Here is an 18,595-nt window from a genome sequence, read left to right as displayed (position 1 = left end):
AGGCGGGCTTCCGGGCGTGCGGCCGGCCTGCGCGCGGGCGCCTCGGCCGCGTCTCCGCCGCCCTACGTTCGCGCGCCCTGCCTGGGACCGCGGCTGCGCGGGAGCGCGCCGGAGCTGCCCCGGGACACGCGCCGCTGCCTGGGGGACTGGGGATCAGCGGCTCCGCGAGGACGCGGCTGCTTTCATAACTGACTCGCCGTTGCTAGAAGATAAACCACCCTGGCCCACGGTAGTGTCAAGTTACCCCGTGTGATTTCACTCTCCAGCTTTCCCAGCAAGGCAAGCGGCAGACCCGTGTGAGCGCTATTACCATATATAGAGACAAAGTGCCTGGTGAAAAAAAAAAACCCAAGAGCAGCCTGAGTCAGTGGCCTTGGGTGGGAGTGACTGTTGGGAGGGTCAAGACCAAATCTGCCCTTCTGGCAGACATGATTACTAACCGTGTTAAGTCTGCAGATGATTCAAAAGACAGATCGGAAAAAGGAAGTGTTGCAAATGCCAGCGCACTCAGGGAACCTGAACTGGCAGGAGTTGCTAGAGTCAAATAAACAGTTACGAAAATTCTGGAGTACTTGAAAGACAGACTTTTCTCAACCTTCGTTTAAAAAATTAATTGTTACAAACGTGATTGTTACATTTGCTTATTTTCTTTTAAAAGAAAACAAGAAGTATTCTAAATAGAAGCAGTCCAGCTTAACCTCTGTGCCTTGGAAGCATTGCTATATGTTTAAAAATATAGACATAAGACAACCTTGTTGACAAGTCTAAACGTTTATTATAAATATAGATAATAATGGCTTTGATGTTTGTGAGGTGATAGTTACTGGCAGACCAAAAACTACAACCACGAAGAATTTTGACCAGAATTGTTTGAAGAGGACAGAAAGGACTTCTGGATGAATGTTTGGAGAATAGTGGAAAGGTTTTATGACCCTTCCGGTCTCTTCCATTTTGCCAACGTATGCATAGCTCACACTACCTCACTTGCCACTCATAAAATGGTTGTCGCTTCTGTCTCTCCTTAGTTTTTAATACTCTCTTCAAATCTTCTGTGATTATGCCCATAAAGCTTTTTGAACCCCTTCCACGGGGTTATATTATCAAGTGTTAATAATATATAATTTTGAACCCCCTCGAATATGGTTATATTACCAAGTGATAATTACATATAGTTTGCATATGTATATATATGGTTATATTGATTATCAGATTATAATGAGTCTGTCACATGGGAAATTTAAACATTACTAAATAACCAGAATGAGACCATGGGCTTATTCTTGGATTCCATAAAACTGGAAAGAAAAAAAGAGTAGTCTGTGCAAATCAACTAGAAAAATACTTCTAAACCACTGCTAAGACTAAATGAGCAAGGTGACATAGAAACCAAATAATTACCCAGTGAGCATTCCTTTGCATAAAATAGGTAGAGAAAAAATTCTTTCCTTTCAAAGCAATATTTTTCCACGAACAAGACTATCTTTAATTTTTTTTTATAGGAGTTAACATTCTTATTGTGGAAAATTCAAACAATACAGAAATGCAAAAAGAAAAATGTGAATACCGTTTTATAGTTCCATTCTCCCCAAAGACCAGAGATAATATGCTGCCAGACCTCTTTCTAAGGACAGACACACACATGCCCACGTGCATGCCTGCACAGGCCTATATGATCATAAGATGATGTTTCACAATGAATTTTATATATCTTTATAGACTAATATGTAGCATTCTTTTTTTTTTTAAGCTTTTTATTTATTTATTTGAAAAAGAGAGCATGAGCAGAGGGGAGGAGCAGAGGGAGAGGGAGAAGCAGATTCCTGGCCGAGTCAGGAGCCTGATGTGGGGCTCGATCCCAGAACCCCGAGATCATGACCTGGACCGAAGGCAGACACTTACCGGACTGAGCCACCCAGATGCCCCCGAAACCCCATTCTTTTTTTATTGGCTGCAGCCATTGACTGAATACACCACAATGTATTTAATCTGTTTCCTTTTGATGAAGTCTTAGGGTTTCCCTCGTGGTTTCCCTATTGCAGGAAATGCTGTCCTAACCATCTTTGAGTTTTTGCATGCCCACGACCAAGTATTCCTGCAAAGGTAAATTACATAAAAGGAATCTCTGGGTCAAAGTTTATACACTTTAAAAATGTTGCTACAGGGGTGCCTGGGTAGCACAGTCATTGAGCGTCTGCCTTCAGCTCAGGGCATGATCCCAGCGTTCTGGGATCGAGCCCCACATCAGGCTTCTCCACTAGGAGCCTGCTTCTTCCTCTCCCACTCCCCCTTCTTCTGTTCCCTCTCTCGCTGGCTGTCTCTGTCAAATTAATAATTAAAATCTTATTAAAAAAATGTTGCTACAGTTTCAATTGCTGCTCCTCCCCTCAAAAGTACTTCATGTACCCACCTCCTACATTGTCTGAGTGACCCTTTTCTGTAGCTGTTGTTTCTGCAGCTGGAGCCATTCTTGTTAAGGTATGTTTGAAGTTGAACTTTTTTGACATTATGTTATAATCAAAGACCCCTCCCTAAATGCACCATCTGGTCCAGCCAATCAGTTCCCTTGCCATGGGCTTTCCCCAGCAGGCAAATAGAAAAGAGTGTTCCCTGTACTATTTGCTACACAAACACCTAAATACAGAGCTCTGGAAAAGCTGGTGTCCAGAATGTGGTTTAGACATGAGGTTCAGGAGGTGACTTCCACTCCCCCTCGCTCCCAAATCAGAATGGTGGGATTCCCACCTGCTTTCTGACTTTCTGAAGCAATAATGAGCATGGAGAGAGAGAGAGGGTTGGCAGGGCCTCCTCAGGCCTGGAGTCAGTTTCCCCACCAGATGCAGGAAAAAGATAATGTGGATGAGATGAAGTCAACCATGAGTTCACTCAGTGCTTCCTTCTGTCCACAAGTGCATTTGGCACAGACCACTCTTCTAGAGAGGAAGCTAGGGAGGGCAAGGTCGAAGGCAGGTCAGCCTGAGGGAGCATTGCAGAAATTACCCCTCCCCTAATGTTGCTTCCTCCTCTCTTGATTTATACTTTATTAGACCAGTTTTCATGTGTTCTTTTTTCTCTTTATTGGCTAGGCAGTTCTACATATTATGTTAATTCTACTAGTAGTCACTAATAAATTTTAAGAGAAATGTGGGCCCACATTCTCTATCAGAGTCTAACATCAAGTCAGAGAATTATATTCTCTCCTACTTAGAGACCTCAGTCGGGACATTTTGCAAGCTTTCACTTTTCCCCCCTTCCCTTACACTTTCTTTTCCCGGGCTTTACTGAATAATCTGCCCAGTTTACCAATGCTTTAATAATTATGTTCTTACAATATGACTTCTTCGTCAAGATCACTTTTAATGGGATCATACTTCAGTTATCAAAATTTATTTACACTTAACTTTGAGTTTTATTGAATTTGTACAATTGCTGCCCTTTCTTGTACACTGTACCGTTGTCTTTCTTGGGATCTTTACTGCGATTCAGTTTTATTTAACTGAAGTATTTTCACAAGTTATTATCCAAAAGGTGTACCTGATTGGTCTACTATTACATTCTGAATCTCTCAATATCTAGGATTCTGATTTATAATCCTTTTCTTTGTTAACTTGGAGCTCTGGTAAAATGTCACATCCTTCACAGTTGTTGATACTAGAAATGGGCTTTTGAAAAACAATTCCTTCTTTGGTTGGTGCACATTTTCAATCTGCAAACACAGTCTTTTCTCCAGTTCTGAAGAATTATATTCTATCAGTTCATTAATTATTCATTTCCCTTGCTTCCTTTTCTTGCATTTAGAACCGAATATTTTTAGACTTTCAAATCTGTTCTCCAAGATGCTCATCTATTCTCATGATCTTTCTCCTTCTTAGGTGTGTGCTCTGTCAACATCATACAGCTTTTAGAATTGTCCATTATATTCTTCACTGTCATTCAGACTTTTGTCAGTTTTGGTTTAAATTTTTTTCAAAGAATTATTTCTTGTTTTCAGAGTGTTTCTTTTTGCTGAAAGCCTGGCTTTCATTGTGAATATGAATGAGAAACTTTCTTCCAAACTCTCCCCTGGTTCTTGTTTCAACAGGTTCATTTGTTCTAAAAAGTCGGCTTGGTGCTCTCCTGTTGACCGGATGACTGTACTTCTATGGTTAGTGATTGGGTGCTATCGTCCAGCTTATTTAGTATCGTTAGCCAGTGTGAGTCTCTTACATAATTCTTGCAGCCCGTGTGAGTACTTACATAATTCTTGTAGCAGATCCGAAGGAGATTGGAAGTCAGAGAAATGTGCTTCTGGGATTTCCCAGGAGGAAATGGTCTGAGAGTTGAAAAATCAGAGTCATTGAGCCTTCTGTGAGATGGATGGGTGGTAAGGGCATGCTGCAGGTGGTTTCCCTTCAAAGTGTGCAGAGGAAACTGGTCTGGCATGCTGATTCTGCTCGATCAAGGCAGGAAGCAATGAGGTCAAGGTGACAAATGGAATTGGATCTATTCCTCTGGCCAACTGGAGAGATTTAGACCAGTGAGGGGACTTCTTTAGACAAGGCTTCTGACCGCAGAGCCCAAGGGCTTCCCATAGGAGAGGTGAACCAAACCAGATGGTCTTTCTTATAACCTGACTCTCCCGTGTGCAAACTCTGTATTAGTTTTCTATGACTACATAACAAATTACCACAAACTTAATGGTTTAAAATAACACACGCCTATTATCTCACAGTTTCCATGGGTCAGGATTCCAAGCTTGGCTTAGTTGGATCCTCAGCAGAGGTCTTACAAAGCCACAGTAATGATGTTGGCCACGACTGCAGTTCTCATATGGGGCTCTTATTCAAGCACTTATTCAAGTTTTTGGCCACATTCTGTTCCTTGCAGCCATATGACCAAGGTCCCTGTTTTCTTGCTGGGAACCGCTCTCAGTTCATAAACCCCTTGCAGTCTGTTGTCACATAGCCCCTAAAAGCAGTTCACAATCTGGCTAGCTGCATTTTTTCCAAGCCAGCAGAAGCACATTTCTCCAACTTCCCATCTCCTTCCAGTCTGCTCCAAGAGAGACTTATAGAATGTAATGCAATGAAAGGAATGACCATTCCATCATCACTTGCCATATGGTATCGTTTAATCAAGGGAGCAACTACCTACCCATGATATGCAAAGGTTCTTTCTACATTCAAAAGGAGGGGATCATCCAAGCCATGTGTACCCATGGGTGGAACTCTTCGGGAACCCTCTAAAATTCTGTCCTTCACAATTTCAGAAATGTAAGAATCCATGCCAGTTTCCAATGGCGGAATGACATCTCTCCTTCTATGTTAGTTAAGTCACTTTAGTCAAAACTGGATGGTAGCGAGTCAAGGGAAGGCAGATTGTCAAAGGTGTGGGTTTGATATCACATTAAATTATTCAAGTAGTTATCTCAGCTTTCTACCTTAACCAATTGACGTTTTTAACTTTTGTTATTGTTCTTATCTTTTAAAAAATGTTCTTCAAACATTTCAACTTATCGGAAATGTAAATAAAATCACTTCATAAATTTGAAGCAGTATATTGTCTAAATAAATGGGCTTTATTTTTAGATCAGATTTAGATTTACAGAAAATCCAGCATAGAATACAGAGTTCCCATATACCTCTGTAATTGTCACTCCACTCCAACACATGCACACACACACACACACACGCACAGTTTCCCCTATTATTAATCTCTTAAATTAGTGTGTTACATTTGTTGCAAATAATGAGCCAATATTGATACATTTATTGTTAACTAAAGTCAATAGTTTACATTAGGGTCTATCCTATGGGTTTTGCCAAATTCATAATAGACATTTAACATGTATACACACACATGGCATACCTGACTTGGTCTACTCTTAAGTATCGTACAGCACCAGATTTTATAATAAGGAATTTTTCTTTTAAATCAGATCTTTGTCCTGTGTGACCTATGTAACCATTTTAGGCATGTAGGGTGTGTGGACAACCCATGTCATGGGCCAGGATATAACAGAGCCTTCTGTGACTGAATAGAGGTGGGCCTGAGATCACTGATATTCAAAACTGATTATTAGGCACAATGTACTTCAATCTGTTTAAGAACACAGTCTCTGGGGAGGGGATTTTAAGACAACAGTTTTGGTAATAATACCAATTTTGGTTCAGACCAAAGTGCAGTGGTACAGAAAGACAATGAGTTTTCAGAAGTAAACTATCTTGAGAATGCTCTGTGAAGAAACACTGTCAAGATGTCAAGATAATGAGAAGACTGGGGGAAAATATTTCATAAGACTTATCTGATAAAGGACCGTTATCTGAAATATACAAAAAACTCTTAATAATCAACATTAAAAAAGCAAACCGGTCCAGTTAAAAAATGAGCAAAAAACCTGAACAGATGCCTCACCAAAGATATGCAGAAGGCAGATAAGCATATGCAAAGGTGCTCTACTCATACGTCAGTAGGGAATCACAAGTCAAAATAACGAAATACCAATACACACGATGAAATATTACCCAGCCATCAAAAAGAATAAATCTTGCCATTTGCAAAAATTTGGATGGAGCTAGAGTGTATTACACTAAGTGAAATAAGTCAATCAGGGAAAGACAAATACCCTATGATTTCACTCCTATGTGAAATTTAAGAAACAAAACAGATGAACATAAGGGAAGAAGTTAAAAAGAGAAGGAAGCAAACCATAAGAGACTCTTAAGGATAGAGAACAAACTGAGGGTTGATGGAGGGAAGTGTGTGGGGGGATGGGCTAAATGGGTGATGGGTATTAAAGAGGCACTTGTTGTGATGAGCACTGGGTGTTGTATGTAACTGATGAATCACTAAATAAAAAATATAAAATATAAATAAATTAAAAATAAAATAATGAGGTACCAATGCATACCTATTATAATGACCTAAATCCAGATCCCTACTACCACCAAATGCTGGTCAGGCTGTGGAACAGGAACTGTCATTCTTTGCTGGTAGCATGCAAAACAGTATAGCCAGTCTGGAAAACAATTGGGAAATTTCTTACAAACTAAATATATTCTTACTGTACAATCCAGGAATCACTCTTTGGTAGCAAAGATTTGAAAACTTATTTCCACACAGAAGGAATGCATTGTCAAGCCATGAAAGACATGGAGGAACTATAATGAATATTGCTAAGTGAAATAAGCTAGTTGGAAAAAGCTACAAGCTGTATATTCCAATTATGTGACATTCTGGAAATGGCAAAATGATGGAGACACAAAAAGAGTGATATACACGTACAACAGCATACAGTGGAATATTATTCAGCCCTGAAAAGGAATAAAATTCTGCCACAGACTACAGCATGGCTGAACCTTGAAGACAATATGTTGAGTGAAATAAGCCAGACACAAAAGGACAAACATTGGATTACTGTATCATCATTTGTATGAGTCACTTAGAGTAGTCAAATTCACAGGGATGGAAAGTATAGCATGGTCCTTCCCAGGTGCTGGGAAAGGAGGTAGGCAAATTTTATGTTGGCATAATAAAAAAAAAAAATTCACGAAAGAAAAGAACATTGGGCAGTGGGAATGAAAGCCTGGCTTCCAGAGCCAGATCTGGCTGCATTCTTGCATGACAGTTAGCTCTGGGGTCTCTGTAGTCTCCTCTCCAGGACCTTAAATCTGTAGCATTCACTCGCTCATTCACTCATTCAACCAACGTTTATTCAACATATGTAAGAGTTCAAGTTACTCTAAAACTATGGAAGAGCTTGGAAACTATAGATTGTGGGTCAGATGCAGGATAGATTTTATTGAAATAATCAATGAATGGTAATGATCAAAAAACTATTTTTCTATTAAAACAATGTAATCCCTCATTGTAGATTTTCACATTCAGATATAGATTTCATGGTTTCACAAAAGATTTTCACATTCAGATATAGATTTCAAGATTTCACAAAATATGAAAGCTTGAAAAAAGACCTAACCTAGTAAATTATTTAGCAAAATAATTTTACTTTCAAATAGAATTCTACAGAGATCACTAATATAACAAAATAAAATACTGAAAACATAGCCTTCTGGGATAGCCTAAATTTTCATTATTGGGCCAAAGACATAACATCCATCATGGAAGACTTAAGCATATCCATGCGCCTGACTTCTGAGGTTCACCTGATCCTCTAGGAATCCAGAGCACAGCCTGAAAACCCATATATATTTCTACCCCTTCATTCTACAGATTTGTGATCTGTGCCCAAAACACATAATTTTTTCATTGTGATTTTCAAAAAATAGTTCCCAGCTGCAACTTGAAATAGTTTGTTCTTAATAAACCTCTAAGTCTGTTTAAAATCAATACATTGTTTTATTCACAATGTTTTCAGTCTTGAGAACTGGAAAAGTCCACATGTCTGTGCGGTGGTTTAGTAAATATGGTACAGTACGAGAGTGTGAACTTGGAGTCCAAAAATCTAGATTCTGGCTCAAGTTCTGCCAGTCACTAATTCTGTGACTTAAGAAGAATCAGGTAACTTCTCTGATCCCTGTGCTGCGTTATGTCTGAAAGTAAGGATAATAACACACAGCACATCTAGCTTCCAAGGTGTCCACGTACATGTGAGTTAAGCTTCTATTTTTTTAGATAATATTTTGAGTAATAATAGCTATCACCAAAACTGAGTTGAGTTTAATTAAGATGGTGTGCACATTTAAAGCTGTATGTTAATAAATGTTAAGATTTTAGTAGCCCAGGTATTTTTAATTTATACAAGTAAAGTGCTATTTATGCCCCCTCCTTCCCCGAAAAACTCGTCAAGTACAATCTGTCAACAAGGTTTGAATGCCACATCGTCATTGGGCAAGAATTCCTAGAGGTTTAAAATAGCAGCTACTGTATCATTTCATTACTCAATTTCCCCTCCACAGTCAGGAAAATATAATTTATTGGCTTCTAAAATTTATGATCTCTCCATTTTCTCACTGTTCAGATTGCATCGCTCTTTTTCTTAATCAAATTTACATTTGAACTGCTAGGTTTTAAAACATTAAATCATTTTTCTAATGAAAAAGGTTTATTAACTTAAAATTTTTAAGCTCCATGCCTTGGTAAATTTATTCCTTTTCTGGAATGAACAGAAGCACAAAATGGGTAACAATAATTCATTCCCATTTCATACCGATTGCTTAGGCAATCATCAAAATAATTAGCATAGAATACACCCATATAAAATATGGAAATCTCTTGCTCAGTCATGGGGGGTGGAATTCGGTGATCCAAGACGGGGATTGGCAAACCAAGACCTGCAAAGTAAATCTGGCCTGCTTCCTGTTTTTAAAAATAAAATTGTACTGGAACATGGCCATGCTCATTTGTTTATATATTGTCCACAGCTGCCTTTGCACTTGAACCACAGTGACTCCGAGGAGTTGCGGCAGAGACCATTTGGTTTGCAAAGCCGGAAATATTTCCTATTTGACCCTTTGCAGAAAAAATTTACCCACTCCTGACCTAGGGACTAAGTGGGGAAAAGGAAAATGGGTGAAGCTTCTAAAATATAAATATTCTGCACCGAGCTGGAAAACAGGCTGCAGCTAATGCTAATTAAAGCAAGGTCACCCTGTAGTCAGCGTTCTTTACTGATGGATGACAGGAAGCAGGAGTTAGGTTCCTCTGTCTATGGGAACAAAGGAGTAGCTGTGTCCAGATTTCTTAAGAAATATCATTTTTCTAAGGACAACAGTAATAGGCAAACAATGATATATGAATAAGACAAAACAAAATGATGCCGATCTTTTTCACAAATGTTTGGATGGGTTTTTGGACCGACTTTACCCTTGCTCTGCTTTGACCTCGGGAAGCTGCTTCTTTCAGAGCTCAGGTTTGGAGACTATAGGCTCGCAGAGGTATTATAGAGGTGTATTTCTTATGCTCCCTTCTTTGCAGCCTTGGGACACTCTCTCCTTTCATGGAGGAATGTTTTAACACCTCCTGTGCTGGCTGGCACTTTCCTGGGTCCAGCCAAGCCTGATGCTGGTCCGCTCTGTTCCTTCCTCACTTCATGAGGCAATCAGTTCCCTGTTTGCTTGTACTTTGAGTCAGTTTTCAATCACTTACCATCACAACAATTCTTTCTCTGAATGGTCTCTTCACGTCCAACATTCTGTGATTTCTCACTCCAGAAAGGTCATGTAGGAGGGTGTGACACACAGTATTTAACATACGATCTGCATTTAGTGACAATAATATATACTTTCAAGACCACTGCAATGATGAAAGGCGATTACATTTTGTAAAGCAGCAGGCAGAGACGAGACAATAAATACCATGAAAGTGTTCCTTCACCAAATTGAGAGCCATGGACTCAGTTCTTCTTCCCCATCCTAAGCATACTCATTCTTCTAGCATTAATTCAATCGTTTCTCATCTGAGAAGTCTTCCTTGCCATCCACAACTTTACTAAGCTTAAGTAGATGCCAATTCTCAGTGATCTTTTTTTTTTTTAAGATTCGATTTATTTATTTGAGAGAGAGAGTCAGAGAGAGAGCACAGGAGCAGGGGCTGAGGAAGAGGGAAAAGGAGAAGCAGACTCCCTGCTGAGCAGGGAGCCCCATGTGCGGCATGATCCCCATGACCTACGCCGAAGGCAGATGCTTAACTGACTGAGCCACCCAGACACCCTGGCATTCTCAGTGATCTTATAACCCTCTGAGATGAGCACTTATGCCATTTATAGCACTTCACCGGGTGTTTTAAGAATAACTTTCCACTTTATTCAAAGTGGAATACATGTTCATTATTAAAAATTTGGAAAATGTAGAAAAGTACAAAGACGAATATAATAAATTCACAAGTCAGCCATATCTCCTTCTTACAACCCAGAAATTAAGTGAGAGATAACCCCCCCAACTGCTCTCTCTCTCAACCTCCATGTGTTAGCATGCTTTTAATTACAAGTCAGAAAACATCTGGACCCAATGTTCATTTGTTTTAAAGAATAAGAAATAATTGGTTCACATAAATCCAGAGATAAGGTGACTTCTTAAGCAGGACATTTCATCAATAGTTTGTCTCGAGATACAGCAACAAGGAACTGAAACCAGGACAAACTTAATATTCCTTAAGTGCTGGTATGAAAACAGAATGAAAATCAGTCAATTCCATCTAAACAGTTAAAATAAGTGAGTAAATTCAATGAATTAGCCATATAGGAAATTGATCACAGAGTTGGCGTTTGGCCACTGACCTCCAGCTAAGGACCTCCAGCTAAGGATCAGCAGAGCAGCAGCGCCAGCCACCTCTAGAGCCTTCCCAGCTCTCTGCATTCTCCTGGCATGTCAGCTCAGCCCCAGATCGAGCTGCAGGGCGGCTGACACAGTGCTGTCATCATTTGCAGACTCACTAATATGTCATAGCAGGGTCTTGGCTTCTGGTGTCTATTTTCAAGATGAAGGAAAACCTTTCCAGAAGCCTCCCTACCCCCAAACCACCTCTCTGGCCCGAAATGAATGACACCCCTACCTGTGCCTCAACTAGCCCAGCCGCTGCCAAGGAGAATGCGTGGCCACCACTGATGAGTCTATCCCTTGGGCAGGGCTGGTACCTGCCTCCCCCAAACCACACGGCATAGCAGAGGATAGAAACTCAACAAAATTATATTGCTAGGAAACAGGGAAATGGTATGGGTAGGAAATCAACAGTTTCTGCTACCCTGTTTTTTTGATTTAACATACATTAATTTCCCCATGACAGCAAGTGGTTTCGAAAACATGATTTGAACTGAAACATAATTGTGTGAAAACATCATAGTTTATTTAACAAGTTCCCCATTGTTAGATATTTAGGGCTATTCAATTTTTTACTGTTATAAATTGTTCAGTGTTTGGTCCTATCAAATTAATGTCCATAAACCCATTTCCTTAAATAGTGCTGTTTCTCTTACTGAAATGAGTATTATAGCTTACGGTTAAAGATGCCATTGTGTTTGCTCACACGTCATCAATGAATCAGTAAATGATTAAGAAAGCTGAATTTGTAATATATATAGAGAGAGACTCTTTGAACCCTTATGGCTGCTGTTATGTTGCCTCACGATTTGCCCCTAACTAGAAGAGCTCTTGGCCAATTCATTTCAACAAATGTTTACTGATAATTTTGCCAAACCTCATAAAATGAATAAGATCCAACATCTCCCTCTCTGAGCTTATAATTTAGTGAGTATTTCCTGGGCTAACTCTCAGCAGGTAAAGATCTTTTGATTAGCCGGACTCTCTGATTCACATATTTGTTTAATATTTTTTATCTATTATGTATCAGGCCCTGTTCTAGGATTCAGAGAATGCCCTCCTTAAACTTAGTAATATCCTTAGGTACTGAGAAAGGAGTTCCAGTAGCTCTTTCAAAATTGTTCCTCCTACCTTTTGTTCCCAGGCTCTTTGTCACTTAGAAAGGAAACATCTGGCCTCCCTGACTTTTTCTGAATATTGGACGGAATAAATTCATGTGTATTTTCTCACCTTGGGCCTTATCATTAATGTCATAGATAATGTAGCTATTTCAGCAGAGGGCTCTGCCAGAAAATATAATTTGACAAGCTTTATTTCCTGATGCACTTGGTAGCTCACAGACAAGGCAGGAAGTGCTGCTCCCTTGAATTTTGCTGGCTGTGGCTGTGAGTGACAGGGGAGTGCTGGAGTCCTGCTGACCCAGTGAAGGGTTCTCTCTGGGGATCCTGGCTGTCCTGGGTCAGGCGAGGCCACAGAGAACTGGGCTCTGGCTTGGGACTTCTGCTGAGTTTGGAACTTTTCAGGTTAGAATTTCATCCTTACAAATGGGAATTTAAATGTAAACAGTTCTGCAGTGGCCCCGGTAAACCTGGTTAAAAAATAAAAGATACAAACATCTCTTATTTCCTGAAATAAGTATAAGAATCTCTGTACAGGGGCACCTGGGTGGCACAGCGGTTAAGCGTCTGCCTTCGGCTCAGGGCAGTGATCCCGGCGTTCTGGGATCGAGCCCCACAACAGGCTCCTCTGCTATGAGCCTGCTTCTTCCTCTCCCACTCCCCCTGCTTGTGTTCCCTCTCTCGCTGGCTGTCTCTCTGTCAAATAAATAAATAAATAAATAAAATCTTTAAAACAAACAAACAAACAAAAAAGAATCTTTGTACATTTTGTAGTCCATCTAAACCTATACAATGAATGCATTCCTATTTCAGTTCAAAGCAACTTGGTTGAGGGAAAAAAAGATCATGGGGATGCGTAGAATTTTAGAGCTAGAAGGCCCTTGGAAATTGTCTAGTCTGACGATGGGCAAACCTGTGACCATCCAAATGACATCGGGAGTTTATAAAAACGTCGATTCCCACCCTGAGCCCCTGAATCAGATGCTCAGAGCATCGGGTCTCCCAGCCAAGAACATTGGCTCATTTCACAGATGAAGAGGTTCTGAGTCAAAGATTAGGCTCGAGTCCCACAGTCAGATTATAGCAACAAGGATAATACATTTTGTTTACTCAAACATCAACTTTAGAGTTTGTTACCCAAAAAAAGGTCAGTGAAGCGGGAGGAGAGGCACTGCTGGGAGTCTTCTGAATCCGTGTGGAAAGATGAGAGGTCGGTCCCTAGATGAATAGCAGCAGCAGAAAAGGCAGGAGAGCCAGAGAGTTCTGCAGTCTCCCAAGGAAGCCGTCAGCCACGGGCGGGGGGCTCCAGGGCTCCAGGATGCCGCTCCACAGTCCTCCTTACCTGCGCAGCGCTGCACAGCCGGAAGAGAGCTGGCTGGTGGGGCCAGCGGGACACTAGCCGCTGCAAGGGGACTGAGTCGTGATAGGGCAGCGGGATCCGATGAGTCAGTCTGGTGCCAAGAGGATCTGAGTCACGGCAGCGTAAGGGTGACTCAGTGTCTGGACGCTCCCCGCACGGAGCTCTCAGCTCAGCACTCCCAGAAGGCGGTACCTGGGGCGAGGCCCAACCAAGTTCCCCGCGCTGGGAGACACATCTACAGCGGAAGCTCGGGCCAGTAGCCGCAGGCTGCTCTTTTCTATGGAATGCACTTAAGCCCAGAGCGTGGCTGCATCCTTGCCCCCATCCCAGCGCCAGGGCAGGTTCTTAGTAGAAAAACAGCAACGGTCAACTTATTTAATGGTACATTTTTTAAAAGTCAGACTTAATAGGGTTGAAAAGAGAATAAGGGGATGTTACTGACTTCTCCTATAAGAAGCATTTTTTTTTAAGGCATTTGTTCAACAGGTATTTATTGAGTACCTACCACGTACTAGGCTGTGTTCTGGGCGTTCTTAGAATGGAAATCATAAATACCTTGGTAATTAATTGGTAATTAATGAACAGATACATACTCCTTTTCCTAGAATAAGGGGCTTTCTGATGTTTGAAGTCTGCTTCTTTTAATATTTAAAAGAGCAGCAATTTAATCAAATGAGGGCACCTGAAATAGGACTGGGCAGGCTTGCAAACAGCAAGGATGCAGTAGGTTAACTGCACTCTTGGAGGCATGTAGACAGAACTCCTTAAAGCTACACATCGTAGTTGTGAAAAGCAAAATTTAGTAGGCTGAGAAGCAAAATCTGCTGTAATATGCCACTTTTTTTTTTTTCTTTTGTGGTAACCTTGAAAAGTACTAGTATATAATTTTAATAATAGTACCAGTAGCTACAACTTCCAGAACAGTGTGTGCCAAAAGTGGGGCTAACATGCATTTTTAAACATTGAATCCTCACCATAAGCTTTTAATGCAGATCTTGTTTTTCCTATTTTACAGACAGGATAATTGAAGCACAGAGGGGGTAAGAAACACGTCTAAGATTAAACAGCTCTAGAATCAAATTCAAACCCAGTTAGTTGATCCCCAAGTCCCCATTTTTTGCAAATAAGCTCCAGTGCCTCGGCAGACATCTTTGTGAACCTGCCAGCTGTTGTAAGTGGGGAAAGGCCAGCATAGCGGTTGAGTGTCAAGTCTTTGGCATGGAGCACACGTGCTGAGCATCCTGGTTCTGCTGCCGCGGAGCCGGATAGCACCTGCCTCACCAAGTTGTCCTGGGGATCACAGGATAATCATGTTAAGCACATGAAACAGTTCTTGGCTTCTAGCTCTGATTCTCTTGATTAAGATTAACCACCATGATGATGATGATGGTGGTGGTGGGGGCGGTACAGGAGCCAGAGTCTTGCCTTTTGAGAGACATCTCTTCTTATATCAATCCCCTCAATTCTGAGGTCTGAGTTCCTAGGAATAATGACAAATTGTTATCAGATTGCCAGCTTGTTTCTTTCTTCATTCATCATCGCCATTAGTTATTGCATTGGGAGACGGCAACGTCATGCTGAAGAGCCAGGGCTCTGAAGCCAGAAGGAGGTGTAAATCTTGGTTCTGACACTTGCCTGATATGCCACTTTGGACTAATCATGAAATGCCTAAGCCCATATTTCTCAAGCTGTTTATGGTAAAGAATCAAATTTTTGTTTTCCTTCCTTTCCTTTCCTCCGTCCTTCCTTCCTTGTAATGTCTAATCTATTGTGGCCTAATCTTTTTGCAAAATACAATAGAAATACCTTAGCAATGTCAAAGGCTACCAACATGCTTAAATGCCAGCTCCTAATTTCTATCCTAACTTCACTGAAGAAGATGAACAGTTTGTGGACCTCACTCTGAGTCATGCTACTTTAATAAGCTTTTGTTTTATAATCTATGAAATGGAGACCCTAACACTTATTTCATGTGGTTGTTACCAAAAAATGAAGTGAAATAATGTAGATAAAGTGCTTAGCACATGTGTGCCTAGCATATCACGAGCAGTGAAGAATTAGGAGTCCCCTAGGAGCTCGTATTCCTGGTCTATGGCAGAAACAGGGATGGAGAGACAGAAGAGAGATATTAAAAGTAAATACTTTGAGGGGGCCTGGCTGGCTCAATTGGTAGAGCATGAGACTCTCAATCTCAGGGTTGTGAGTTCGAGCCCCACACTGGGCATAGAGCCTACTTGACAAAGAAAAAAGTAGACACCTCAAGTATTCATAGCTGAATTCCACATGGGTTAATTTTTCTCCTTACCTCTTTGGGTAGCTGAATCTCCCCTTGGGAGATACATCCCACAAATCCGGTTTTTCTAGTGACGTTTTAGGAGGGGTAAGTGACTAGCCTGGGCTAAGCCCTTGAGTCATGCCAAAGGCGTGTCCATTCTGAACTCTAAGCCTGCTGTTCAGTGTTGCTCAGGATAAGCATAACCCTAGAACATCACTAAAGATAAGCAGGATGGACACTGGTATGCTGTCCAAAAGCGAGTGCATTATGATCAGGATTTCAGTTGTGGCTCAGAAGTGAAATAGCTCTCCCTGTAATGCCCAGTTAAATTAAATCGAGAAAACACTGTTGAAGTAATATGTTTAATAACTGTGCAATTACTCCATGGGTGGTATCATCTGTTTGACTTTAGGAGTGGGAGGAATAGAGGTCTCACAAGGGCTGGGGAGGAGATGGCGCTGCCCTGTAATGCACCCAGCAGGACAATTCATATAATGTACAACACTAGGACCTTCAGGGAGTAAGGCTAAGTCACAGTGACAGTTGTCAGCAACCTCCCAGCAACATTCAAAGGCTCAGTCAGTATCTAAGTGTTTAAATCGTGGCCATAACATGAAATAGGACAGAGGTTCCTTGCTGGTGATGTTTAACTGAACCTAACACAGCTGTGAATAAAGCACCACAGGCGGGGATAAAACCCATAAAAAAGGAAGATGACAAACATCTCCAAGATTTGTCTGATGACTCTAGGCCTGAGTAATAGCCTCAAAATTACCAAGTAGCCTCATGAAAACAGCAGTTGAGGCATGCCTAAACTATCAGAGTAAAAGTGAGCTCTCAATCCAGATTTATATCAAACTTAAGTTTACATCAAACTATATTCAGTAATAAATGTTAAATATTTAAACTAATAAAATTTGTTATCTTTAAAACCCTTTCCACAGATTCTTTATATGAGATAAGAAATCCTGATGTAAATATTATTTTACCTTTCACCTCTGACATGGAAAGCTACAATATGGAAGAGCATCTGAAAGATATTATCTCTGTCAAATAAGACACCAAAAAAACACTTCCAGATGAAGTCTTAAACAAGAAATAAATAGGTGGAGAAAAAAGATGTGAAAGAAAAATAAAAAGCCAAAACCTGTGAGGTCAGTGAGGAGAGAAATCAATACACCCACACACGTAGTCTTGAACAATGAAAACATGGTGATATTGCTCCCTTTCCTCTAGTCGAGTTGGTGTTGTCTAAGGGGCTCAATGTCCTTATCAGAGAGTATATTAAAGTAGTGGTGTAGAGCTGGAAAGAAGTTCCAGAAAAAAAAGTTCTAGATTCTAAAACAAGTGGAACAGGGGAAAAGGAACATTAATGGAACAACGGGTAAGGGGCAAGGAAAGGGGAGTAAAGCAGCCAGCAGGTGGGTGGCTTGAAAGTGCTTCAGAATATTAGCCTTACAGTTGATAATGTCTCCCTTGAAAACACAGTAAGATGATCTATGGAAAGTACTTAGCAAGTTCCTAAAATGCCCTCTGGGCTAAAGAAGGGAGAGCCATTGTTAAGCATAACAATAATAGTAAAGTAAGAATGGTGACTTAGACGCTAATTCACCCGCTGTTTAATCTGTCAGTCCACCAAAATATGAATATTTTCTGAAAACTAAGGGTAATAATAAAATGATCATTTCTATCTCAGGTCTAAATCTGCATAGCTCTCTTAAAGGGAAAATCTTAATATAAGCGGAAAGTGGAAATAAATTTGCCAAATTTACAAATTGGAGTGAAAGAAGTACTCTAAGGGTTAATTTCATGTCAGGTAGTAATCAATTATTTTTTTTTAAGTTTTTATTTAACAAACAAATTTCCAGTTTGTTAACTTACCGCGTTATATTAGTTTCGGGCGTATAATATAGCAAGTACACTCCTTGATCCCCTTCACCTATTTAACTCATCTCCCCACCCACCTCCCCTCCCTGACCATCAGTTTGTTCTCCATAATTAGGAGTCTACTTCTTGGTTTTCCTCTCAATTATTCGTTTAGTAAGGTGCCAAGTAGTTTATGTGATATTGTATTACCATTTAGACTTTAAGCCATATTACTTAAAAAATAAATATTTCTAAGGCATAAACTGACCCAGCTTTTTCAACAAGCTGGTAGCTTGAGGGGAAAGAAATGGAGAGAATTTACTGCTATAAATTGTATAATGTTTATGGAACATAGTAACCATAGGTAATATAGGGTATTTGGGTATTTGGGGGCTCTAATTGAAATAAACTGTTAAAGTATGTGTTTTTTTGAGACAGCTTGGGAAATTTACTTATGGTTTGGATAGGAGATGATATTAAGGAAAAAGGGGGCGCCTGGGCTCAGTCTGTGGCTCAGTCAGTTAAGCATCTGCCTTCAGCTGAGGTCATAATCCCAGAGTCCTGGGACTGAGCTCAGAGTCTGGCTCCCTGCTCAGCGGGGAGCCTGCTTCTCCCTCTCCCTCTGCTCCTCCCCCTGCTCCTGCTCTCTCACTCTCTCTCCAATAAATAAATAAATAATCTTAAAAAAAAAGAGAGAGAGAAAAGTTTAGTTTTATTGAGGGTA

At 40.6% G+C, this 18,595-nt stretch overlaps 1 long non-coding RNA gene and 1 other non-coding gene across 2 annotated transcripts in view; one reads left to right on the top strand and one right to left on the bottom strand.

Annotated features, from left to right (window-relative positions):
- LOC117796313 overlaps positions 1–13,779 on the bottom strand; it is a 61,180-nt gene extending 47,401 nt beyond the window's left edge. The window contains exon 1 of the long non-coding RNA XR_004620702.1: positions 13,508–13,779. This is a non-coding gene — a long non-coding RNA (uncharacterized LOC117796313). The remainder of the gene's footprint in view (positions 1–13,507) is intronic.
- A 2,102-nt stretch (positions 13,780–15,881) lies between these two features.
- TRNAE-CUC lies at positions 15,882–15,954 on the top strand. Its single transcript has one exon. It is a non-coding gene; the product is annotated as a tRNA-Glu (tRNA).
- The last annotated feature ends 2,641 nt before the right edge of the window (positions 15,955–18,595 follow it).

This window comes from Ailuropoda melanoleuca, chromosome 15 (assembly GCF_002007445.2).
Source record: "Ailuropoda melanoleuca isolate Jingjing chromosome 15, ASM200744v2, whole genome shotgun sequence".
Classification (NCBI taxonomy): domain Eukaryota; kingdom Metazoa; phylum Chordata; class Mammalia; order Carnivora; family Ursidae; genus Ailuropoda; species Ailuropoda melanoleuca.
Note: the sequence above shows the minus strand (reverse complement) of the source record. Positions and strands in the feature narration are given on the sequence as shown.